This window comes from Phyllobates terribilis, unplaced genomic scaffold (genome assembly GCF_046119375.1).
Source record: "Phyllobates terribilis strain yellow unplaced genomic scaffold, ASM4611937v1 Scaffold_3__8_contigs__length_932513732, whole genome shotgun sequence".
In the NCBI taxonomy this organism is placed as follows: Eukaryota; Metazoa; Chordata; class Amphibia; order Anura; family Dendrobatidae; genus Phyllobates; species Phyllobates terribilis.
Genome location: NW_027362763.1, coordinates 192,041,863 through 192,069,813, shown reverse-complemented (window position 1 = coordinate 192,069,813; position 27,951 = coordinate 192,041,863). Strand labels below are relative to the sequence as shown.

Sequence of the window (27,951 nt, the reverse complement as noted above, 5' to 3'; positions counted from 1 at the left end):
GTTTAGGTCAAGGCATGACTACAATCAACATTGCCAAGACACTTCATCGTGATCATCGCACAATCAAGAAGTATGTAGCCGATTCACAGTACACACGTGTGCGTGCTGATAAGGGAAAATTGAGGACTCTTTCCTAAAGGCAATTTCGTCAGGCTAAAAGAGCAGCGGCAAAAAAGCCTTGTCATAGCAGCAGACAAGTTTTTGAAGCAGCTGGTGCCTCCAACGTCCCCCGAACAACAAGACGCAGGGTCCTCCAGAGGTTTGCAGCTGTGCGTAAGCCATCCTGTCGACCTCCTCTATCCACTGCACACAAGCAGAAACGGCTCCAGTGGGCCAAACATTACATGAAGACTGACTTCAAAACTGTTTTGTTCACCGATGAGTGCCGTGCAACGCTCGATGGTCCAGATGGATGGAGTGGAGGATGGCTGGTTGATGGACACCCCATGCAAACACAGCTACCGCGCCAACAAGGAGGAGGTGGAGTAATGTTTTGGGCTGGAATCATGGGGGGAGAGATTGTCGGCCCCTTTAGGATCCCTGAGGGGGTAAAGATGAACTCCATAATGTATGTTGAGTTTCTCAAACAGCACTTCCTGCCATGGTTCAAGAAGAAGAACCGTGCATTCCGCAGCAAGATCATTTTCATGCATGATAATGCACCGTCTCATGCTGCACATAACACATCTGCATCTCTGGCTGCCATGGGCATAAAAGGGGACAAACTTATGGTGTGGCCCCCATGCTCCCCTGACCTCAACCCCATTGAGAACCTCTGGATCATCAAAAGGAGTGTCTATGATGGCGGGAGGCAGTTCACATCTAAGCAACAGCTCTGGGAGGGTATTCTGTCCTCATGCAAAACAATTGAAGCAGAAACCATCCAAAACCTGACAAATTCAATGGACGAGAGTTCAGAAGCTCCTTTCGAACAAGGGGTCCTATGTACAAATGTAACATCACCTAGAATAAAGTTTTGAGTTGAAAACTGTTTGATTTCAGTTTGTAATAACCTGCTAATGCTTATAATTTCAAAAATGACCATTTTTTTGTTCTTTATTAAAATGAAAAGGTTGAAAACTCTGCTGTGCATAATAATTTGGAACATGCATTTTGAGTGAAGTTTGAGTGTTTTATTTTTTTAAAAATATACTGTTATCATAGGCAGTTTGTAAAAAAACCTTTCAATTGTACTCTAATAGTTATTTGACTGGAAAATTACAATGACTGCAATTCATATAGGTAATTTGGGAAAATCTGAGAAAATATTATTTGCATAATAATTTGGAACACACAGTGTAGTCCAAACCTTCTAATATACTGTCTTGTTGAAGTGGGTGGTGGGAGTATGGGGGGGTGGGGGGAGAAGCGGCGGAGGAGCGGTGTACAGGAGGCAGCAGCGTCTACTGCAGCCTACACTGTCCCCGCTGCTAAAGAAAATGAATATTCATGGCTACCCACGCCCATGGGTGTGGGGAGCACTGAATATTCATTCTCCTTAATCATGGGAGTACAGTGTCTGCAGCAGCCACGGCTCCTGCAGCGCTCATTTGTGCCCGCTACTAAAGAACATGAATATTCATCCCCTCTCCACGCCCATGGGAGTAGAGAAGGGGTGAATATTCATGCTCTTTAATAGCGGGTACACGCGATCGCCCGGCAGCAGGCTACGCTGTGTGCCTGTTATTAAGGAGCATGAAGTCACTACTCCACACGTACACAGTCCGGCGTGGGGAGCAGTGACTCTTCCGGCAGCTGATCTCCCTGTGTGAGCGCGCATGGCAGTGACGTCATGCGAGGCTCACACAGGGAGATCCATGCGGGCAGACAGGACACAGCGCTGGAGCAGAGAAGAAGAAAGGGGAGTAGGAGTGTTTATTTTTTTGTGTAATTGGGATGGAGGTGCCATACATATCAAGATGTGTGGGTGCCAGGCATGCCAAGATGAGGATGGGCATGCGTACCAGGATGAGGGTTGCCACGCATACCAGGTTGTTGGTGCCACGCACACCAGGTTGGGGTCTATCAGTACAGAATTGGAGGCTATTACCCCTATAACAGTTTCAGCAGCAGACACCCTCCCCCTTAACAGGGCACCATGACCACATATTTTGCTTACATTTTTTTTTTCCTATATTCCTCCTCTAAAACCCAGGTGCGTCTTATAGTCCGAAAAATACGGTAGTTTTCTTCAAAAGAGACTCAGTATAAGGGCTTATACTCATTTGAGAGAAAAATAAAAAAAAAAAAAATCGGATTGCACTTTGACCAATGTTATTCAATGGGTTACATCTCATTTGCAATTTTTTTCTCAGATGAAATAGGACTGAGAAAAAAAATAATAATAAAAAAAAAAAAAATTGCAGCATGCTGCGATTTTCCGCGCATCTCAGACGGGACTCGCCAATGCAAGTCAATGGGTGCAAGAGAAAAAAAACGGATGGCACACGGACCATGCATATGCCATCCGATTTTTACGGATACATTACCATTCTGTAGCGTAGAACACTGTAAATGATTGCAGACTAATAGTTTCAGAAAAAAAAAAATGCATTGCATACGGATGCTAGGTGTGAAAAAACAAACAAACAAAAAAAAAAAAAAATGCATTGTCCTCTCATTAAAAATCGCATAACACTTGTCCATTTTTTCGGTCCAGAAATCGGACTGTTTTTTCTCATATATGGGTATGAGCCTTAAGTTGTATTTTACTCATTGAAAGTCAATCAGTTTCAATCATTAGTGACTGACAGCTATATCTGTGTGCCCTTGTGTTACTCACTAAGTAAGTCGGCTTACTTAGTAAAACTTATACCATATAATTAATCAACCTGTTCAGTTTTCCACCTGCTTTATTAACATATGTTCAATAGGACAGGTTCCCTTTAATGTTCCAATTTTTGGGTTTCTCTTCAGCAGGTTTGCTCACTATGAGACAGTCAAGATATGCCGAAAGGGAGCGGCTCTCAAAAATGTGATGCAGGACAGTCTTTATTTGTGGTCACGGGATATCTGAAGGTGAGACAACACCCCTTCCCCTGATCATCCACAGATGGCATATCCTATTAAAATGGCATAAAATGTAGAATAATCGATTATGCAATTTCTGTATATAGAGCATGCACACATTAGGGCCAATTACAAAAGAAATCCTAGATATCTGCCATTCCCAACCACAAAAATTACCGTGTAGCCAAAACAGAACTATATCCTTCCCCTTACACGAGTTAAAGGGCATGAACTTAATTTAAATATAATGTTCTTTTAAGGGGGTAAACATTAACTTTAACTCTTTTACATGAAAAACATTTATGTTTCTCTTATTGAGTGCAAACATCAAAGTCGGCAAGTGATGGCGCTCTCCCCATCCCATCAGCAACAACGTTAAAAGGTATGTGCAAATCCAGCACATCAAAGCTTCACAGATCAGATCGCTTTGGAGCACGATCCACTCTGCACTTTGTTATTTTAATGAAAAAAAGACCTTCAAAGAGAATCTCGTCTAAAAGAAGAATATGAGATCTGCCAAGTGTGTGCCGAGCATATGGAGAGTCAGCGCCATAGTGAAAACTAAAGCCCACACATAATACGTGAAACAATGTATCTACTCTTATTAGTCAGGCTGCGTGCCCACTATGCGTTTTTCAAGATTTTTTGCCGCGGAATTTCCGCAGCGAAAAACGCTTAAAAAAAAGCTTGGTAATACGTGCCCCATGGTCCCCAATGATAATCCGCATGTGCTGTGCACATGCTGCGGAAATTTCCGCTGCGGATTATCATTGTGGAAAAATCCGCAGCATGTTCATTATTTTTGCGGAAACGCGGCGTAATTGCCGCCATTGAATCGCATGATATCCGCATGCCTACACATACACATGCTGATATTAAGCGATTCAATGTGCAGATGGTACCCGGGTCTGGAGAAGAGGAGACTCTCATCCAGACCCGGGTACCATAGTACCTGTAAGAAAAAAAAGAATTTAAAATAAAAAATAAACATTATACTCACCTTCTGATGGCCCGCGGTCTTCTATCTGGTACATCTTGGCTCCCCAATGGCTCACGATGGTGTAAAAGGATCTTCCATGATGTCATTTAGTCATGTGACAGGTCATGCGACAGCTGACGCCGGCAGTCACGTGACCTGTCACATACTAAATGACATCATGGAAGGTCCTTTTACACCACCGCGAGCGGCCCAAGACACTGGAGAAGGAGACCGGGGGCTGTCGGAAGGTACGTATAAATTTTATTTTATTTTTTTACCATTTTTATTCTTTTTTTAACTATTACTTGGTCACACTATATAAATTCATGCCGGTTGCATGGATTTATATAGTGTGACCAAGTTGTCAAGCACTTTTCCAAAATCGCTTGGAAAAGCGCTTGATAACCCGCATGCGAAAATGCATGCAAAAACGCTTCTACCTGGCAGGAAAAATGCATGTAAAATCCGCATACGTTTTTCCTGCCAGGTAGAAGCAGAAAAAAAAATCAGCAGCATTTCTGCATCGTGGGCACATAGCCTCATGGGTGTGATGCTCAAGCTACTGCTAGAATTTATAGGAAAAGCAAAAAGCATAAATTATTCTTTTAAAAGAGAACTTCACCCAAAGAGAATTCTACTTCTCATATATTAAATGTGTACAATTCCCGCTCCATGTCCAGTGCGTGATTTTAGATCCATCCATTTTGAAGAAGGAAAAATCACAGCAGGGTTTAAAAATCATTAGTAGGGCTCGTTCACATGATCGTATTTATCAAGTGCTGTCCATGGAAAAAACGGACAGCACTCGGACAAATGTTATTCAATGGGGCAGTGCAGATGAGCAATCATTTTTCACTCCCTGAAGTTTCTCTTTCATAATCTGCATGAGACTCACCCGTCTATAGGGATGTAAAAAACAAACAAAAATAAATTAGATAGATATATAACTATCTCTATCTCGGGTGCCATATGGAGCCACACAGTGTAGCATCCGATTTTTACAGATATATGACCAAAATTGAGTCAAAATATTACTGATAATGTTTATTGAGTATATATAAAAACATGATGGGGGTGGGGGGATTCCACAAATAAATCAAAATCCGTAAATACGGCCAATGATGAGAGGTACACGTTTTTATTAGGTAATTACTATACCATGCACATATACATGTTCCATTATGAATAGATATAAGGTGTATTAGCCAGGTAGAATCGGCAGTGATTGCCCCCCACTCCCTTAAAACATAAATTAACTGTGGCTTATCAGCAGTTATTAGGTTTAGGGGGCAATCACTTTTTGACACAGGGCCCTGTGGGATTGGATTTATTTTTCCCTTAACAGTAAATACTTTCATTTAAAAGTGTAAATGGTCGTGTAAATAACTGCTGCAAAAAAAAACAAAAACGGATTGCATACGGATAGCACATGGATGACAATCATGAATCGGCCCAGAAAAAGTCAGTTTGATAATTTTAAAGAACTTTTCATATATGCTACAAAGTAAAAGAAACAAACAATAGTAGTGGTTTAGCCTTCATAGTAGCCAAAGCATAATGAAAAGCAGTAATGGGGATGCAGCACTACAAGAGATAGGACCCCACAATTACAAAGTAATGGAGAAATCTAGCAAGATACTATGTTACCTTACCCTTAATATAGTGATAAGATGGCTCCGGTTTATCATTCATGAAGGATGCTCTGGAGTAAGATGACAAATTGGTTCATCTTTCAGCTGCCTTGCGCCACCGCAAGAAATGTATTTTGGTTGAGGACCGGAGTCCATTTCTTTAGTGACATAAATTATGATGAATTTGTCGGCTATAATCGGCCAAGCGTTACCTCCTCCCTTCCCCCATCTACACTCCGACCCATTTTTTTAAAAAATTGGCAGAGCCGGCTTAAAAATGACTAAAAAGTTTTAAAATTATTGGAGAAACCAAAATTTGAGTAAAACTTTTGTATCATTTCGAATAGCTTTATGCAGGATTCAGAATCAGGGGTTTACGTAGTTTTAAAAGATCTAAGTCATAAAGAATTAATATTTCCACTCGCTGACAGCAAGCAGAAATCTTGAAAACTGGGAGGTATACACATATTATATTAGTAAATTGCACATTTCCCTAAACAATGCATATAGTTTACTTGATAAAACAAAATAAAAAAAAAAAAAAAAAAAAAAAAAGGGTCAACCCCCCCCCCCCATAAACCTCAAACTCTGCAAGTAATGCAGCACCAGAGCGTCTAATCACTGGCGGTCCACATCCTGCAATGCAGCTGGGAATCGGAAACTTCATTAAAATTACGAGGGTTTTTTTTATTTTAAACCAAGATACATGGGAAACTATGTGATGAGGTCACTAGTTAATAGATAGTGGTGGGTGACCAAGTCATGGCTCCTCTAAGAAAGGATGCAAAGTCTCAAAGGAAATCAGGCCAAACAAATTGTGACCTTCACCGCAGCTCCAGATAGTAAGCCCGGCTCATTCTCATAATATTTCAGCAAGCCAGCGCCTTCTCCATTAAGTATTTCAAACATGCATTTGAAGCAGAACATCTGCGCTGGGGATGACAGAAACAAGCTGGAGACACGGGAGAAGGGTCACATCTGGAAAACGCAGGAACGACATGGTCACATATCTGTTCAAAGGCATTTCCAAACTATTTACAGGGTTGGAGCTTTGCAGGAGTAATAAAGATGGACAGACGTGCGCGCTGGGCAGGATCATTTCAGCATGGCCTCGGTGCCATGATGGCAGTGCAGCAGGTAGGTAGGCGACCAGCAGATAATACCACCGTTGTACCAATAACAATGGCACTGTAGCCAGGAGCATGGACTTCTAAAAGGCAAGACGGATAGCTTCTTTCACAGGCACATGTGTAGCAGCTGTATCTTGTTAAGAGACAAACCAAAGCCATCATGACATTGGAATGGAAACCATTTCCACCGCCACAAAGTACACCCAGCAAGCAGCACTATTCATCCCCGCACGGCGCTCATCTACAAGGATCACATGCAGAGTGTCCAGATATGGAAACCACTGACATCATATTGCAGGGCATCACATAAAAATCACCGTGTAGACTCCACTGAAGTCTATGGCGGATTCTATAAACTAGTGGCCGGTGTTAACCATGCTCTTAAAAATATTTTCGTGATAGTGCACCAATAGTACAACTCTTCACTCCTCGATTGTCCTCCACTGATCTCTTTTCTACCAGCAAATTACTAGCAGCTCTCATACTGTCATTTATAAGTACTACCAATCCTTGGGATCAGATATCACTGCATTCTGTAACAGAGCCACCAATCCGGCATGGTGGTCACCGACTCATTATGGGCAAGGGGTCGTGTACTCAGCCCCCTGGATAGATGTTGCACAGTCATATTGTAAGGACGCAAACGGCAAGCTGTAAATCAGAATTTTAAATATACATTACAATATCCTAGGCCCCATTACCCTTACCATTAAGGCCCTCCACTAACAGTGTAAGCAGATAAACACTTACAAAAAGTGCCTTTTGACCTCCATCAGGTCATCATACCCCAACAGTACATTCACACTTCCTTGTGAATGTTGGTGTGCTGCCTTTTGGTGTCCCACTCTGATCCTCAACATTGTATCAGTATAAAACATGCTCTAAGTTTCACCAAGCTCATTCTCGGATTCGTAATTTTCACGGATGTGTGAGACTATGGGTCCAAGTGCTGTCCGACAGACATTTCACTTATATGTGTAAGAGTGATGTAGGGCATTGTAGGCATATACTGTGGTATGCGTTGCAGCCTTTCATGGGTGCAATACCTTGGGAGCTTTTCTTGGTTTATACATCGGATGGAAAGTCTTAAGTTTTTTGAAGAGGATCCCGCTTCATAATCCACGTAGACAAAAACGCTTTAAAATTCTCGTTGGAGCACTCTTCCTATTTATTTGAATAGAAAAGCCACTTTGCTATTCATATGGCGTGTTTTTTTTTGTTTTATTCCGTCAACTATATAAAAACCTCGGGAAGGAAGGAGGGAAAGGGCAAAGTGGATTCCTAGTCCAAATAGGCTCTAAATTTAACACTGTCAATGTCACGGGTGTGTCTGAAGTGACAGACAGTCGCCCTGCAGTTGGTTGCAGAAGATCTCTACGTTTGGCATTACAGACACCTTCTTAGAGGCTGTCTCTCTAGGACCCAGCAGCTACCTTCCTCTGGCTATTTAACACCCTGGCCCGGGTGTATGTATACCTGCTGTCTGCTTGGGGGAGGTTCCGGCGATACTCACATTACCCTTTGTGAAGACTTGGAGCTAGTGCAGTACTTAATCCTCTCTGGAGCTATGAAGACAGGTGTTCATCTCTCTGAGGTTGACTAAAAGCTAAGCTATCTTCCTTTGTTTGTTCCCCCTTGTCGTCTTTAGTGGTCAGCGGGGATCGACTAGCGCTCATCCCCCTCCCTTTCCTAGCCAGGTCCAAACTCCAGGGAAAGACTGGGCGAGGTTCGAGTGCGGCGATTGGTGAAGAGCCAATATAGGGACATTAGCGGAGACAAGATGACAGTAGAACAGCCTAGGAGGTCTCCACTCCCACCTTTCCCTAGAGTCTGGGCTCCCTTTCCCTTTGTGTTGCACTAAGTCTTTCCAACACCTTGCGTGACAGTCAAGTCAAAAGTCTACAGAACACTGGGCGGAAGGGACAGCTTTAAAAAATAAAAATAAATAAGAGAAGCGTTCCATAAAGTGGAATCCTTTTGAAAAACTTGTTTGATTTTTCAGGTCTCCAAAACTGTGTGAATATAGCCTAAAGAGGCTAAAATGGCAGTTTTCAAGTGGAGTACACTTCAGGAATAGTTTCTCGTCTCTGGCATTTTCTTGGGATTTTTTCATCCTGAATGCTTCAAGAAATATTAACAAAGTGTTAATGTTTTTTAGCACTTTTTTCTTTTTTTTAAGCTTTCCCATTGGCTTCTATTGTAAAGTCTGGAGCGTGTATCTAGCTTAAAACGCGTGAAGAACGGACATGTTACTTCCACAAACTACTTATCGTTTCAGAAACCCTGAAGAGTCTACAAAATACTCAAAAGCCTGAACATATGAACTATAGGACGTTTTAAGAAGAGAAATGAATGGGAAGATTTTTTTTTTTTGACCATTTGTGAGCCTTTTTTTCCCGGAGCGGAACCACTCAAATAATGCAAGGAAAAGAAAACAAAAATGTAGTGTGAACTTCGCCTTAGAAATAAAAAAAAGCCTTACTCCTGTTTCACATCTACACAGAAATCACATGCTGGAGAATTGTACCAGTATGCCCTTACCAGTGCCAACTATGACCGTAAGCATTATATAAAGATGGTGTCATGGATGCTCCCCATGATTAGCGCTGCACGAGGCTCTGCTGCTGTAAGCAGGTAATCCCAGGCAGCCTGAGGGAAACCTGTCTCCCAGGGTGATGCTGGAAGACATCAAAGCGACTTCTTCCATGACTTACATTCCTTCCACATAGAAGTGAGGACAAGATAATAAATACAGCCATGTACTAGTCATGAAACATGTGACCAAATTTGAGTTACAAAACAGATCATAAATCGAGGACATGGAAAGTTTCTTAAGCAAATAAGATGTTTTATGCTTTTTATCAGAATTTACCTCCAAATAGAAAAAATAAGTAAGTCCTGGAGACATAAGCCCTTGGGGGGGTGACCTTTTGGGTGCGCGCACGCGACAACTTTTTCAGGCAGCCAAAAGCGTTAGTTTTTTAAGAGGAAGAAGTCTGAGTGTTTTTTTCTAACGGTTTGAGGCATCTCTTGTACTAGCGCTTCATGGACGTTTTCTTTTAGCCTCAACAGTAAAGAACCCACTAGTGCTTTTTTAAGCAAAGACACTGACAAAACGGTCAGAAAGAAGTCTGGGGGGGGTTGTCCAGGTGTCTTTTGAGCCGTTCCACTGACTTCTATTGTACAATATAGAGCATCTTCTGAGCGGAAGATGCCAGAAGAATAGTCCGCTCACTTCTTTTAGGGCGCAGTCAGACGACCGTATAAATAGGAATGAGACAATAACGCAGTTACTGACTGGCAGGCGGCTCTCCCGACCCGAGAGTGGCAGCTGCAGAGACATACGTGAAGCAGTCAAGCTCAGGTGGGGAGAGCTGCCGGCCACTCCGAGCATTGCGTTTCCATCTCTGTTGGGTGTATATGGCCGTCTGACCACAACCTTAACCTCTTGACGTCTATGGAAACTTGAAGCTGTTGAAAGGCGCTCAAAAAGCTGAACATATGAATAGGGAGTCGTTCTTACATAGAAATGTATATGTTCATTCTTTTGAGCTTTTTTTCGGAATGGACCTGCTCAAGTAACTTAGGTATCCATGGTTAAGGCCACTGATATAGTGAGTTAGTTGTCGTAACCATGGATACCTAGGCTATTGCAATACCCTGCACATGGGGCAGGAGACATAGCGAATTAGAAAAATATTGCTACTGCTACTTATTGGGATAGGATCTTGGAGATGGGAATACACCTTTAATAATCGAAGTCCACTGGGCCTTACTTATTAAAACTATCTACAAGATAAACAGTCATTGATGTCCATGGCAACCAATCAGAACTCCGCTTTCATTAAATTAAACTGCTCTGAGAAAAGAAAGCTGTGCTGTGATTGGTTGCTCTGGACAACAAAGTTGTGATATATCTGTGTGTTATGTGAAGTCCTGTGGACTCTATGCACTACTAAGAGGCTCCATATGTTGAGAGCTAATTTTACCTCTAGAAGCAATGCTCCTGAAGGAAAAAGCTCAGAACATATGGCATCTGATAGAAAAAAAATTGCATGCTCTGTCTTTGCTTTATACATCCTATTCTTCTTCATGCCACTCCTGCCTTGGTTGAAAAAGACTGCACCAAAAACGGCATATGTCATCTCAGTCTTAGCGTATGCGCACACAACCCAATTCCTTCTCCCACCCCCCAGTAAAGTGTAGAGGGTCATTGCAAGCGTCTCTTTGTATATACAAGATAGAAGTTTAGTACAAGGACCTACTTCAGTTGCAAACGGAGTGAGATCATCCTTTATACTAGTCCGGTTATAAATGATCAGAGCTGGAAATATGCCAGCCAGAATAGATGCCTATGTGGACAAGAGCCACCAAGTTCGTAAAGGAAGGAAAAGAGCCTGATCCCATGAGAACGATCTAACCCCAGCGGATCTGTCCCAGATTAGAAAGGAGTCTGCGCCTGAAGCAGGGGGAAATCTGGGTTGTCAAACAAGGGTGTTAATGGAGCCAACCTACGTGATGTAGATGAGATTAAGACTTGCTCCCATGTTTGCAAAAAGTATTGAGTGAGTATTGGTAATTGTTTAGAAGAGAAGGATTTTGGAGAGAATCCACAGAAAAAAAAAATAAGATTACACATGATCATAGCCTCACGTGGATATCAGATGTTGTCAGAAACATGTACCAGTTGCTGACCCAAGATGGCAGCTATGGACCACGTCCATCACCACCCACCTTAATGGAAATATTTTTACTTCAGGTCAATAGATGCGTCTCTCGGGTCTCCCATTCCATACAGAATGCCCAGAGAAATAATGTACACAGCACAGTAGCAGCGTCCGTTCGGCAAATGAGTCTCTGTGATGCTGTAAAAATCTCCAGCGCCATTACTCGAGCTGGGCCTTGTAAGATGTTTTACTTCAGTTCTCCAGAGTTTAGTAGATTTAAAGCTGCCTGGGATCTGCCAAATAAACTCTGTCTGTGGGATTGTGTAAATTCATCTGGCAGCACGTCCGGCCCGCCATCTGGAGAAGATTTTCCAGTGAGGGAGAATGAAGCAGGGGCTCCAATCGAACAGGACAAGCAGCCCTTGGTCCCCCCGGGACCTTCCTAATACGTGTCACTCAGGACAGCCTCCTGAAAAACGAGGAGAACATCCAAGTTTCCAAGTTGCACAAGCAGCCACCTGAATGCAATGAACTAATGTATTCATCATGGGAGACAGGCATGAGACACCCTTCATGGGCGAGATTACCTTCGATGATGCCAAAAAAGAGCATACCACAAAATAACTCATGTTCCTGTCAGCATTAGAGACGTGTGAAGGAAGAGAGACAGCTCAGATCCACAATATGGGACATTAAAAAAAAAAAAAGTCTGAAGTAAATTTCCCAATGTCTTAATAGTTGTGTATACATTTTTTTTATGCTTCCCAGCTATATATATTCCTAAATAAACTGGTAAGCGTCCACTCTGGTTTATATATTTATAATGTTTGAAAAATATTAAAATGAGAGCGTCCTCAGTGGTTGATATCATCTTTTCATTTGGCCATTAAAAAGGTATCTACCACTGAGGAGACTATCATTTTAATATTTTTCTCTCTACTGGAAAAACATGCTACAAAGATCTGTCCAGAGTTTAGGGTTTCCAGATGTTTTCACCTGATTCATTAATTGCAACTTTAAAAAAAAATTGTCACAAATATACTGCAGTCCCTCTCCTGGAGTGATTGTATGTATGCCCGAAAATGTTTGCGACATTTTGTGACTTTTTATGCTAAACAGTAGCAAAAAGAAGTTAGACAAAAAATAATAATTTTTGACTTTGCACAAAAATTCTCAAACTGTGCAAAATGTGAATTCTCAATTGCAATTATAACGTTTGATGCCACGGTTATCTCTTATAGGTTTCCAAATATTAGATTTTTTTTCAGGCAGAATGTATCTAAAGGTGTGGGCCAAACAATCGTTCGGCGGTCATCCATCTTCCCCCGACTAACTCATACGCAGGAAAGCTGCAGTTGGCCGAGTGCTCCTGGGCTGTCCTAGATATCCGCTGCCAGAACAAAAGGATTGTGTTGGAAATCAACAGGCTGGATCCTTCTCTCCCCTAACATCACCACCTGCCAGGGAACAGTGAGGAGGCCCCATACACATCAGACTGCCGTCTGATATTGCAGGGTTCAAATGACTTATGTGTATGGGGGCATAAAGTCTCTGCATAGCTACAATGCAGGCTCGTGACAATCACAAGTTATATAAGGCCCGTGTAATAGACTATTGTCATAAATTCTCCTCAAGGCTTCTTTCCAACCACTCATGTTCCTGTTACATTGTACGGACTAGATGTGGCCATGTCAGGCTGGAGGGGGTGTATGGTGGATTTATGGATCTAGTATATTGATGGAGTTCTGCTATTTATACCTAAATATTTGTCAGTGGTAAATTGGTTGCCTGATGGATGAGCTGCACTTATAGTTAATTATATTACATATGGCTAAATGTTCTCCATACATGTTGTTCTGTCAGTGTCCGTGTCCCTTGTTTACAGCATTCTGCATTTTAAATTTATTTTAATTGTGTATCAATAAAATTGGTTTTATATTACATGGATCGCGTCTAAGCTCAGCTTATTTTTCTGGGTGTTTGGTTGAGATTTTGTTCTCAATGTAATATGGACCCATTTTCCATATGTGGGTCTGGCGTTCTGGGACATGTAGTTATTAGATTTACTAGAAGCAGACAGAAGATTCTAACTTGCTTTTTAGAAAAAAAATTGTGAGTTATGAAAAATAGAAGGATTATAATAATGTTATTGTTTTGGTGTAAATAATTTCATGTATGATTTACATAATTTTTTTAAGGCAAGACAAAAAAATAATGTTAAAATGACACTCACAAACCAGGAGGTATTTATCAAATGTTTTTCATGTTCACTCATGATGCAGCCGCCAAATCTAAGTAATCTCCAAATAGTAGTAAACAAAACTTTTTTTCATCAAGTACTGGGAAACTTAAATCCAGAGAGTGACAAGTGACCACAGACACTGGACCTCCGTGATGAACAAACTTTCAGACTTGGTGTTCGGCACACCACGTAAAGAAGAAATACTCTGCCATTTGAACATTATATTAAAATTGAATTACAAAATATCTGAATAATAACCGAGTGTCCATCTATTATCTCGGCACAGAGACCATTCTGCACTCAAAACTACAGCTCAAGCGCATGTCATCTTTCTGTCCCAAGGACAGGGGAACATCTGGAGTCATAATTTTGTTCCAGACAGAATCAGGTTTCTACAGACTGGTACAAAATATGGCTGGGTTCACATCTGCGCTCTTATTTCCGGTTTTCTGTTCCTTCCTTCAGCCATTACATGACTAACACTATACAGTCATGGCCAAAAGTTTTTAGAATGACACCAAAATTATATTTTCACGTGATCTGCTGGCCTCTGGTTTTTATTAGTATTTGTCTGATGTTTAGATCACATACAGAAATATAATTGCAATCATATTATGAGAACCAATAGGTTATATTGACAGAATGAGTTAATGCAGCAAGTCAATATTTGCAGTGTTGCCCCTTCTTCTTCAAGACCTCTGTAATTCTCCCTGGCATGCTCTCAATCAACTTTTGGACCAAATCCTGACTGATAGCAGTCCATTCTTGCATAATCAATGCTTGTATTTTGCCAGAATTTGTTGGGTTTTTGTTTGTCCACCCGTCTGATGATTGACCACAAGTTCTCAATGGGATTAAGATCTGGGGAGTTTCCAGGCCATGGACCCAAAATCTCTATGTTTTGTTCCATGAGCCATTTAGTTATCACCTTTGCTTTATGGCAAGGTGCTCCATCATGCTGGAAAAGGCATTGTTGGGCGCCAAACTGCTCTTGGACGGTTGGGAGAAGTTGCTCTTGGAGGACATTCTGGTACCATGCTTTATTCATGGCTGTGTTTTTAGGCAAGACTGTGAGTGAGCCGATTCCCTTGGCTGAGAAGCAACCCCGCACATGAATGGTTTCAGGATGCTTTACAGTTGGCATGAGACAAGACTGGTGGTAGCGCTCACCTCTTCTTCTCCGAATAAGCTGTTTTCCAGATGTCCCAAACAATCGAAAAGGGGATTCATCAGAGAAAAGGACTTTGCCCCAGTCCTCAGCAGTCCACTCCCTGTACCTTTTGCAGAATATCAGTCGGTCCCTGATGTTTTTTCTGGAGAGAAGTGGCTTCTTTGCTGCCCTCCTTGAAACCAGCCCTTGCTCAAAGAGTCTAAGCCTCACAGTGCGTGCAGAAGCACTCACCAGCCTGCTGCCATTCCTGAGCAAGCTCGGCACTGCTGGTAGTCCGATCCCGCAGCTGAAACAGTTTTAAGATACGGTCCTGGTGCTTGCTGGTCTTTCTTGGGCGCCCTGGAGCCTTTTTGACAACAATGGAAGCTCTCTCCTTGAAGTTCTTGATGATGCGATAGATTGTTGACTGAGGTGCAATCTTTGTAGCTGCGATACTGTTAGGCCATTTTTGTGCAGTGCAATGATGGCTGCACGTGTTTCTTTAGAGATAACCATGGTTAACTGAAGAGAAACAATGATACCAAGAACCAACCTCCTTTTAAAGTGTCCAGTGATGTCATTCTTACTTAATCATGCCTGATTGATCGCCAGCCCTGTCCTCATCAACACCCACACCTGTGTTAATGGATCAATCACTAAAACGATGTTAGCTGCTCCTTTTAAGGCAGGACTGCAATGATGTTGAAATGTGTTTTGGGGGTTAAAGTTCATTTTCTGGGCAAATATTGACTTTGCAAGTACAGTAATTGCTGTTAAGCTGATCACTCTTTGACATTCAGGAGTATATGCAAATTGCCATTACAAAAAATGAAGCAGTAAACTTTGGAAAAATTACTATTTGTCTCATTCTCAATACTTTTGGCCATGACTGTAGGTTCCTGACAAACCACATATATTAGTTTATTACACGGTCAGGGCCGAAAGTGTTGCCAACAGTGAAATAGTTCCAGAAAATGAAGGGTTTCTCCCCAAAAAAATTGTTGCAATTACACACGTTTATTTCCTTGTGTATATTGGAACACAACAAGGCAAATTGGGCATAATTTCACAAAAAAAAAATCCCAAAAAATGTTGGCACCTTTCCAAAATTGTGGATAAACAACTTTGTTGCAATAATGTGATGCTCGTTCAAACTCACCTGTAGCAAGTAACAGGTTTTAGCAATATGAAAATCACACCTGAAACCAGATGAAATGGGAGAAGTTGACTCAATATTTGCATTGTGTGTCTGAGTGCCACCCTAAGCATGGAGATCAGAAAGAGGAGAAGAGAACTGTCTGGGGAGTTGAGAACCAAAACTGTTGAAAGATATCAACAATTTCGAAGTTACAAATACATCTCCAGAGATCTTGATGTTCCTTTGTCCAAGGTGCACCACATAAATCAAGAAGTTGACAACCCATGGCACTGTAGCTAATCTCCCTGGACGTGGACAGCAGAGAAAAACTGATGAAAGGTTGCAACGCAGGATAGTCCAGATGGTGGATAAGCAGAAGCAATCAAGTTCCAAAGAAATTCAAGCTGTCCTGCAGGCTCAGGCTGCATCAGTGTCAGTACGAACTATCCGTTGACATTTGAATGAAATTACACAATGGCAGGAGGCACAGGAGGACCCCACTACTGACAGACATAAAAAAAAAAGCTAGACTCCAATTTGCCAAAATATACGCAAGCTAAAATCCTTCTAGGAAAGCAGATGAGACCAAGATAGAGCTTTTTGGTCAAGCACATCATTCTACCGTTTACCAAAAACTAAATGAGGCCTACAAAGAAAAGAACACAGTACCTACAGTCAAATATGATGGAGGTTCAAAAATGTTTTGGGGTTGTTTTGCAGCCTCTGGCACTGGGTGCCTTGATGGTGTGCAAGGCATCATGAAATCTGAACATTACCAAAGGATTGTGGGTCGCAACGTAGTGCCTAGTATCAGACAGCTGGGTTTGTGTCCTAGGTCATGGGTCTTCCAGAGGAACAATCACCCTAACCATACTTCAAAAAGCAGCCAGCCAGAAATGGATGGAAAGAAAGTGCTAGAGAGTCCTCAAGTGGCCAGCAATGAGTTTGGATCTGAATCCCATTGTACACCTTTGGAGAGATCTTAAAATTGCTATTGGGAGATGACACCATTCAAATATGGGAGACCTGGAACAGTTTGGAAAAGAAGAGTGGCCCAAAATTACAGTTGAGAGGTGTAAGAGGATTGTTGATGGTTATAGGAAGTGATTGATTGCAGTAATTTATTCTAAAGGCTGTACAACCAAATATTAAAGTTAATGCCAACAATTTTGCCTGAACTATTATTGCAATTTTTTGTGAAATTATGTCCAATTTGCCCTTTTCTGTTTTTTTTTTTTTTGTGTTGTTCCAATATGCACAAAAGGAAATAAACGTGTATAACAAACATGTGTAATTGCAATAATTTTCTGGAGGAAAAACTTTATTTTCTGGAACAATTTAAAGGGTGCCAACACTTTCAGCTAATACTATATACCGTATATTCCGGCGTATAAGACGACCTGGTGTATAAGACGACCCCCCTACTTTCCTGTTAAAATATAGAGTTTAGGATATATTCACCGTATAAGACTACCCCTTTTCCAACGCATACCAAACACCGGTAAAAATTAAAAAAAAACAGATTTGAATTTAACATGGTCCTTTTTTAATTTAAATTCTTATGACATGCAGGTATATAGCAGGAAAACTGTCACTCAAACATATTAAAATAGGGGGGACCCCACGTCATTTTTTGAGGGGGTCCCCCATTTTAATAGCTAGTAAAGGCTAGGCATTCAGCTGGGGGCTGATATTAGTAGCCTGGGAAGCTCCGTGGGTTTTACCCCCTTCCCAGACTTCAAACATCTGCCCCAGCCGTCTGCTTAACCTCCGCTAGAGACTATAATGATGGTGGATCCCACGCCAATTTTCTTTTTAAAAAATCCTTTATTTTAACACTAAATGACAATTGAGGGGTTAATAAAGATGCAGTCCCTAAATTATTATTAATTTTGTAATTAATTTTTCCCAAAAATGTTGACGTGGGCTTCACCATATTTTTGCGTCCAGCCAGGTACAGCAGGCAGGAACGGGCTGCCCCCAACCACCAGCTGCCTATTTGTACCTGGCCGGACACAACAATATAGGGAAGCCCTTTTTTTTTTTTTTTTTTTTTAATTATTTCATGAAATAATTAAAAAAAAAAAAAGACGTGGGGCTTCGCCCTATTTTTGTGTCCAGCCAGGTACAACTAGGCAGCTGGGGGCTGGAATCTGCAGCGCAGGGAGACCCAAGCTTTGTGGGCCCCCCCCGCTGCAAATTGCAGTCCGCAGCCACCCCGGAAAATGGCGCGTTCATAGAAGCGCCATCTTCTGGCACTGTACCCAACTCATCCAGGGCCCTGGTGCGGTGGCTCACTGGGTAATAAAGGGGTTAGGGCCAGCTTGGCATTATCAGCTGGCCCTAAGCCCGAAATTCATGGGGTCACGCCAATATTAGACATGACCACCATGAATTTCTAGTAAAGTAATTAAAAAAAACACAACACCCAGAATAAAGTCCTTTAATTGAAATAAAGACACAATTTTTTAATGTTCTAAATTAAACCATACTTACCGTCACGCCCATTCCAGCTGAAGCCAACGATCTCCTGCAATAAAAGTAAAATAATAAAGCAACCTCATCCTTACCTCTCCATGGTTCCCAGGACCGGTCCAGCTCTGCTACATTCACATGACAGGCTGCACCGCAGCAGAACGCTGCCGTTCAGCTTGCCATGCGGCAGACACTGAGAAGCGCAGGCATGCTTGTGCTCCTCAGTGTCTGACTGTGACGGCATCCAGATGAGCCGAGATCATGTCCAATGAACTCGGCTCACCTCATGCACGTCACTGACAGCGTGGGAAAATTCTCCTGCTCCCCGCATGCGCAGTAGAAGTTTCCCACGCTGTCAGTGACGGACGTCCAGGAGGTGAGCTGAGTTCATTGTCGGCTCATCTGGATGCCGTCACAGCCAGACACTGCAGAGCGCAAGCATGCCTGCGCTTCTCAGTGTCTGCGGAATGACAGGCTGGATGGCGGTGTTCTGCTGCGGTCCAGCCTGTCATCTCGATGTAGCAGAGCTGAAGCTGTCCTGGGAACCATGGAAAGGTAAGGATGATGTTGGTTTATTATTTTTCTTTTATTGCAGGAGATCGTTGGCTTCAGCTGGAATGGGCGTGATGGTAAGTATGGTTTAATTTAGAACAATAAAGAATTGTGTCTTTATTTCAATTAAAGGACTTTATTCTGGGTGTTTGTGTTTTTAACTTTTACTATGGGGTTAGTAATGGGGGTGTCTTATAGACGCCTCTCCATTACTAACCTGGGCTTGATGTCAGCTGGCATTATAAGCTGACATCAACCCCAACCCTATTACCCCCTGCCACCGCACCAGGGCAGCGTGGAAGAGCGAGGCTAAGTGCCAGAATTGGCGCATCCTATGGATGCGCCATTTCTGGGGCGGCTGACGGCTGGTGTTTCTAGCCTGGGAGGGGGCCAATATTCATGGCTCCCTTCCTGGGCTATTAATATCAGCCCCCAGCTGTCTGCCTAGCCTTTGCTAGCTATTAAATTAGGGGGGACCCCACGTCATTTTTTTTGGGGGGTCCCCCATTTTAATAGCTAGTAAAGGCTAGGTATTCAGCTGGGGGCTGATATTAGTAGCCTGGGAAGCTCCGTGGGTATTACCCCCTTCCCAGGCTTCAAACATCTGCCCCAGCCGTCTGCTTAACCTCCGCTAGAGACTAAAATTAAGGGGAACCCCACGCCAATTTTTTTTTAAATAAATCCTTTATTTTAACACTAGATGACAAGTACAGTAACCAGCACTGTCACTGTACTTCATATATATGTGACTGACATGTTTCTATCTATCTATCTAATCTATGTGTGAAGCTCTATTCTGTCTATTATAAATTGTCGGATACAGATGCTGAATTGCCGGCCGGCTTTTTTAAAGAGACGGTGCATGAAAACACTAATATTTGTTTTAATAAATCCTTTACACTAAATGACAAGTACAGTAAGCAATACTGTCACTGTACTTCATATATATGTGACTGACATGTTTCTATCTATCTAATCTATGTGTGAAGCTCTATTCTTTCTATTCTAAATTGTCGGGTGCCGGCTTATGCCGCTGCTGAATTGCCGGCTTTTCATATATTGTCACAGAAGCGATGCGAACTTCCCTGCTCCGGACACAGCGCAGCGCTTCTGTGACAAGTGAAAGCTGTCGGCACAGAAGCCCTGCGCTGTGTCCGGAGCTGGGAATACGCAGCGATGTGTCAGTTTCAGCACAGAAGCGCTGACTGTCTGGACCTACCGCCGCCGTATTTTAACTCCCTCCACCTTATATTAACTCCGACATGGCAGGGATACGGCCACGGCAGCTTATTAACACCCCCAGAGTATCCCCGCATGTCAATTTCTGAAAGTTCAAAAGCATTACCGGCGTATAAGACGACCCCAGACTAGACAGAAGATTTTTCAGTCTTCAAAAGTCGTTTTATACGCCGGAATATACGGTACTATAGTAGGTAGGGTCCATCCAGTTCTGGTCATTATGTCCATCATTTTACAGGAAATGAAAAACACATTCTGTGCTTTATTTTTTTTTCCAGCTTTTATATGTTATCGGCAAAAGGAGGCTCCTGATGGATATGAAGCTATGAAGTTTGCTGAGAAATTAACCTGTGTTTTTTTGTCTGCAGTAGAGATGTCTCTTTATTGTGCACAAGAATTAACATTTGTGGAGTTAAGGAGTGGAAAATCAACAGCGGCAAAACATGAACCAAATTGTGTAAGTTTTGTTGTGAAAATGCAGCGGATTTCTTCAGCGTCCACATACCCATGTTTCCCTTCCTCACCATGTTCAAGATCAAGATTGATGTCAGAATGTTCTTTATGCATCAGTACAGCCAGACCTTGCCTGGATCACAGCTGAAAAATGGACATAGTTGTATCCAACATAAGTTCACATTTTCATTTGCACATTCCACTTGTCTGTTCCAGTCAAACATGAAAATTACGTGAAAATGGAAAAGGAAGTAGAAGGACCCAATTTGCTATTTTTTTTTTTTTTTTTTTTAGAATGGAAGAATATGTAACAGAGAGGAATATTATAAAATAATTACCCCACTACTACATCACTGGCCTGCGTTCTCTAACCTCAATGGTCTTATGCTGTACATACCTCTATCACAGCTGAGGCCAGTGACTGCCTGCAGCGGTTACTGCAGCAAAGTAAACAGAGTACTGATGTCGTGTTGTGATACAGCGGAGTATAGGTTATTTTAAATGTTACTGCATTCTTTTTGATTCAAAACATTTTTTGAATTATAGACAAACCCTTTAAAGTGGCATTCTAGCTCAAGACAACCTGGGAGCAGGTTTTTGCTATGTAATCTAAAGACAGAAGGCGATAGGGGCTGAAACACAGATTTCAACAATGTGTACTTATAATTAAGGTTTTATCACTCGAAGATTATCATTGCTACGTGTGATGCTCTAGCAAAAACCAGGTAGTCGCTTAGTCACGTCCCTCCAGGGTAAGCCCAGCCCATGGTGTATTGGGTCCGCACCCCCCAGTGTTACACTTACAATGACGGTTTTACCACAAAGACATTATCATTGCTGGGACTAGCAGCCTCGTGCCAAGTCGTCCGACCATGCCACCTCCTGTGATAAGCAGCTCACTGTCGGTCTATAGACAATGTACATACAGAGCCTGGTGTGGGCGGGGTTAGCTTCCTCAGCTCTGCTGCATTCTACATTTAAAAACTCTGGATTGTGTCACAACTGCTGCACCCAGTAAACTAAATAAATTTGCTCTAAATTTAGGAGGAAAGAAAACAGAGTAGAAACCTGGTGGAGTATCTGATCTCTAGAGTTCCTTCATGTTGGCATCAATGTACAACTCCTATTTTACCAACAACTGAATAGAAGTCATTGCAAAATATAGCCTTTCCAGAATATTCTGTGAGTGACTCATGAATTGAAAAAGTGGGGTCATAAAGGGCCCCATATATTGGAAGGGAATCTCACCCCACACCTTCTATAAAAGTAGGAAGGATGAAGCCAATGCTCTCCAATAATGTATACTTGTGAGACGGCACCTTCCAAACCTCATCTAAGCGTACATTCACAAGGAGCTTTTTTCATCTATATTTTGGAACGAATTATATGCTAAAATCTGACAAACTTTTTATGTTCACCAATTTCCCCATATGCAGGCTCAGGTTTTCATTGTCAGTTGTCTCTGAGTTGGTGGGTGGAGATGAGTTGCTATGATGTCTCCCATACATAGTACATGGAGGGATTCCTGCTCTCCAGTCTCCATGTAGCACATGTTCAGAAGCAGCAGCATAGAAAACACAATACCACAGTACTAAACCTTTAATCTGTAAATCCAGCTTTGGAGAGAGACAAAACACTTACTAGTAAGCAGCAGCAGCAGCATGTGTCTGAGTGTTTGTGCCATCAGTCTCTTGTTTTTCCAGAGGGATTGAGGAATTCGGGATCAGTTCAGAAAACAGGGAGGGTGAAGAGAAGTGGCTCATAAGTGGAGAAAAAAACCTCTCTCTCTTAAAAGCTATAGATCACAGTTTCTTACATTTACTTGTAGTGTCAGGGGTTCTGTTAGGCCACATTCACACGTTCAGTATTTGTCAGTCAAAACCAGGAGTGGGTGATAAATACAGAAGTGGTGGCGTGTTTCTATTATACTTTTCCTCGGATTGTTCCACTCCTGGTTTTGGCTTACAAATACTGATGCGAAATACTGACCAAATACTGAACATGGCCTTTTTTCTGTTGTTATCTGGTCTCCCGAAGGTTCATTTTTTGTTTTTATTATGTCACAATTTACCTTACACTGTAGTACCAGAGTACCTTCATTGGTCTGACTGGAATCTAGAAGGAGGATTTTATATTCTTAGCTACGAGATCAGGTTTAGTCTGTCATTTGAGCATTTGTAACCAGGGCTGTGGAGTCGGAGTCGGAGTCGAAGCCCATTTTGGTGGAGTCGGAGTTGGAGCCGGTATAAAATGGACCGACTCCGAAAATATATAATAAATTGGGTACAGTAGTTCAATGCAGTTTGTGGGGAATATTTTTTTCATAAGAATTTGGGAAAGTTATGAAATGTCCAATAAATGTCTGTCCTATTCCTGATCTAAGGGTCTAGACTTTTAGCTCAGAAAAATGTGTCCTACCATAGATTTATCACTTAAACATGTGCCATGTATGAGGGAGTCGAAGTCATGGAAATTGAGGAGTCGGAGTCGAAAGTTTGGCTTACCGACTCCACAGCCCTGTTTGTAACTGCCTGGGGGATAGTCTTTCGCTGATAGGGGTTTTCCACTACTCAAACAACCCCTTCCCAATTGCTATATCCCCCCCTTATAAAATGAAAACACCCTGTACTCCCCTTCGGTGCAGGCGCTGTTCCAGTAATGTTGGCATCTGGTCTACCAGGGCTTGTGCAACGTTCTTATGTTACGTGAGCCCTGAAGCCAATCAGCGGATGCTTCCCTTAGTTCCTTCGGAGGTAGTCACAGAGCAACAGCAACTCTCACTTCTTCCAGGTGTCAATTTCATCTGAAGGAAGCAAGAGGCTGGAGGGCTCACATGGCATAAAAATGTCACGCAAGCCCCAGGGCAGTCATTGCTAGAACGCGGCCAGCACTGGAGGAGAGTACAGGCGGTTATTTTATATGGGAAATATAGAAATTGAGAAGGGGTTGTCTGGGTAGTGGACAACTCCTTTAAAAGGTCCATTTATACTACACTGTGCAAACATGACCTGTGCTGCCGAGAAACTATGGCAGCTTGTGCACACTAAATGATGTGTTACAGATCAATCAACGCGCATCTGATGAGTGGTCTGCCTGTGTATTTGGGGTTATTATACAACTGCAGACCGGCAAACATGTCCCTGCTCAGTGGATGTGTAGTGCTGAGCATAGCACAGTGTAAATGACTGGTGTTCTGGAGTTTATACGTCTACGCTGTCTAACATTTGCCGCTCGTGCTATACCCGCCACTGACATTAATGTTTATGAGAGTTACAGAAAAAAAAAAAAAAAAAAGTGTTCCACTGTCCGCTCGTCAGCCCCCAGAGCCCGGACCACTTGTGGCCAACAGAGACACAGATATTTCTGTCTTAGCCATGAATGACCCTTTACAAATGGAAGCCAAGATGCTAAAGTGAACAGAGTCTAAGGCTCTACTCGCTCTGGTGTCAAGGCTTTTGTTTTCGTAGGATATATGGGCAGGTTTCAAATGTAGTTTTTTTGTTTGCAGATAGAACACCACCTGGCCATCGAAAAGCAATGACAGGAAAAAACTAATGCACATGTGAACAGCGCTTATTTTTTGTATAATATATGTAAACCAGCACAACAGGGAATAATACATAGCCTATAAAACTAAAAAGAGTTAAAAAGTTACTCCCAACTTTGCAAGTTATGAACTATTCACAGGGGAGGTGAAAAGTTTGCTGATCCAACTTCTGAGATCCCCACCAATGGGACTGCCAGAAATAGCCGTATACTGTATGACGCCATATCCGGCAGTCTCATGACAATAAATCAAAACGAATATTGTATGGTACGTGGTTCTGTTACGCTACTCCGAACCACAATCAAGGACAAGTTTTGACTGTGATGGTCCCTTAAAAAGGGAATATCAACAGGATTCCATACCCCAAACTATTTATATGTGCATGTCTTTCAAAGGCAAATCCAGCAATACCTTATCACGGCTGGTTCGTTCCTCTTTTAGGAGAAGTCAGCGTTTGAAAGGATATTCAAATGAGGCTATAGAGCTATTTGTAGATCTGAAGACTTTTCACTCCAGCTCTACTCCTCTCCAGATACCACCTCCTCCTGAGTGACTGACGGCTCCTTTGACTGAAGTCACACATCATTAGAGGCTGTCAGTCGAACAGAAAAAGGCGGCACAGGCAGAGAATAGAGCTGTAGTGACGGAGGCTTCAGATCTACAAATAGCTCTTCAGCCTCATTTGCATATCAGTTCAACCGCTGATTTCTCAGTAATGAAAAAAAGGACTGGCCATGTAAAGGTACTGCTGGACTTGTCTTTGAAAGAGGTACATGTGCATATTAGTAGTCTGTAGGGGGGGGGGGGGGGTGAAATTCTGCTGACAGATTCCCTTTCAGGTTTGAAAGTTATCTCCTACCCAAAGGATAAGGGATAACTTTCCGATCGCTAAAGTGTTGGCAGCCGCGGCCCCCCATCGATACCAAGAAGCGGAGTGGAGGTCAATCATGCGAGCTGCAGCTCCATTCATTCTAATAGGAGTACCGAAGATCAGATGAGCACAACGCTCAGCAATCTCCTGCACTCCCATTAAGAATGAACGGAGCAACAGTGCGCATGATTGACCTCCGCTCCATTAAGCTGGGGGGCCACTTCGGTCGGACCTCCAGCGATCAGAAAGTTATTCGCTGTGGAAAACTTGACAACATTCCTTTAAAGATCACGGGGTCATGAGCAACACTAACTTTTCAGGAAGACTTACAATATCACTTACTAAGTCCTGCTTCTAGAAGTCTGCTAAATTCAATCTGACATGCGTATGTAAAAGTATCTGGATGTTCTCTCAGTGCCGGGAACACATGAGACGGTCACGATGATGGACCTCTCCCCAGCCTGAAATGCTGTAAGTACATAGCTATAGCTTCACTTCAGTATTCGCATGAACTGCAGTCATTCTGCGGAACTGGCAGCAATTAAATTCCAGCAATGTAAAGCAATCAGTTCATGTACGGGTTGTCATGTCCGAGTTTTCATGCCAAGCTGCTTGTAATGTTATAAAAGCAGAATGCAAACACACATGGAACTGCACTAGAAGCTGCGAGGATCACACCATCCCATAGCTCCCGGCTGGACGTTCCTATACAAAGCACCTACAAATCCACTATGGTGCCCCCTTGTTCGTTGTGAAAACTTCATAATAATCTAATAAATAGGCTGAATCATTGCAGGGTGTGTATGTAACATGGAGACGACTACAGATGTCCCAGATGAGCAGCTAAGCCCAGCACAGCTCAGACAGCGGACCGCCAGAAAGCAGTTAACACGCTGGCAATAACACACAGGCTGTAAACTTGCACAATCGCCGACGAACTCCCACCAAATGTTGTTTTGCTGCAACATATCAAAGACCTCGCGGAACTCTCCCCACATTGTTTCACTGACTCATTGTAAGAGGCCCGGACCTCTATGTTACCACAGGACCCCAGGTACTTGTATCCTGCAGATCCTTGAGGTTTTTATCAATACAGTTGGGGGATACATGTATAGATGAGATAATCGTCCTAAGAGGATGACCCACCATTTACTGACATCCCGTCTGTTGTATGATGCACTGCACCAAACACACGGCTCAGACCAGATCCACGGAGACAGGATAAAGGGTACTGACAAGAAACAACTTCTGCATGTTCACATGTGCACGTATATCGGCCATGTAATAGTCATTATATTATTTATCTGCCCATCACCCACTACACCCAACAGTATACCATCCCCATGCCCAGGACTCAAACTGCCCCTACAAACTCTATATACAGCAGTCATCTCATCCATCCTTCCACCATAGAAAATAGTTTTAGGTCTCTTCACAATTATTTTCCTCAATCTCTATGCACCTCACTTATAAAGCCATCCATCCATCACTATGCCCAGCGCTTACAGTGCCCTTCTTCCCTCTGTCTGTGGCCAACACTTCTAGAGCCCTTTCTAGTGTCCTCTATCACCCCCTCCCCATCTCCATGTTTAGAGCTTCTAGTGTCCCCCTTCCATCCATCTCTACACCCAATACTTCTAGTGTCCCCCTTCCATCCACTCTACACCCAATACTTCTAGTGTCCCCCTTCCATCCACTCTACACCCAATACTTCTAGTGCCCCCCTTCCATCCATCTCTACACCCAATACTTCTAGTGCCCTCCGTCCATCCACTAGCATGTCCGCCACTTCTAGTGCCCTCCGTCCATCCACTAGCATGTCCGCCACTTCTAGTGCCCTCCGTCCATCCACTAGCATGTCCTCCACTTCTAGTGCCCTCCGTCCATCCACTAGCATGTCCTCCACTTCTAGTGCCCTCCGTCCATCCACTAGCATGTCCTCCACTTCTAGTGCCCTCCGTCCATCCACTAGCATGTCCTCCACTTCTAGTGCCCTCCGTCCATCCACTAGCATGTCCTCCACTTCTAGTGCCCTCCGTCCATCCACTAGCATGTCCTCCACTTCTAGTGCCCTCCGTCCATCCACTAGCATGTCCTCCACTTCTAGTGCCCTCCGTCCATCCACTAGCATGTCCTCCACTTCTAGTGCCCTCCGTCCATCCACTAGCATGTCCTCCACTTCTAGTGCCCTCCGTCCATCCACTAGCATGTCCTCCACTTCTAGTGCCCTCCGTCCATCCACTAGCATGTCCTCCACTTCTAGTGCCCTCCTTCCATCCATCACTATGCCCAGTGCCCTCTTCCATCCATCAGTATGCCCTGCATGTCTAGTGCCCTACTTCCAACAATCACTATGCCCACAACTTCTGGTGCTCTTTCTACTATGCATCAGTATGCCCTGCACCCCAGTGCCCCCCTTTCTTCCACATATATCCCCCGTACCCTCCTTTCTTCCACATATATCCCCGGTGCCCTCCTTTCTTCCACATATATCCCCGGTGCCCCCCTTTCTTCCACGTATATCCCCGATGCCCCCCGTCCATGTATATCTCCGATGCCCCCCTTTCTTCCATGTATATCTCCGTGCCCCCCTTTCTTCCATGTACATTTCCGGTGCCCTCCTTTCTTCCAAGTATATCTCCGGTGCCCTCCTTTCTTCCAAGTATATCCCCGGTGCCCCCCTTTCTTCCATGTATATCCCCGGTGCCCCCCTTTCGTCCATGTATATCCCCGGTGCCCCCCTTTCGTCCATGTATATCCCCGGTGCCCCCCTTTCTTCCATGTATATCCCCGGTGCCCCCCTTTCGTCCATGTATATCCCCGGTGCCCCCCTTTCGTCCATGTATATCCCCGGTGCCCCCCTTTCGT

At 43.1% G+C, this 27,951-nt stretch overlaps 1 protein-coding gene across 1 annotated transcript in view; it reads right to left on the bottom strand.

The window, feature by feature from the left end:
* Window positions 1-27,951, bottom strand: part of PID1 (phosphotyrosine interaction domain containing 1) — an 81,662-nt gene that overhangs the window by 53,032 nt on the left and 679 nt on the right. The gene's annotated exons all lie outside the window — the stretch shown is intronic.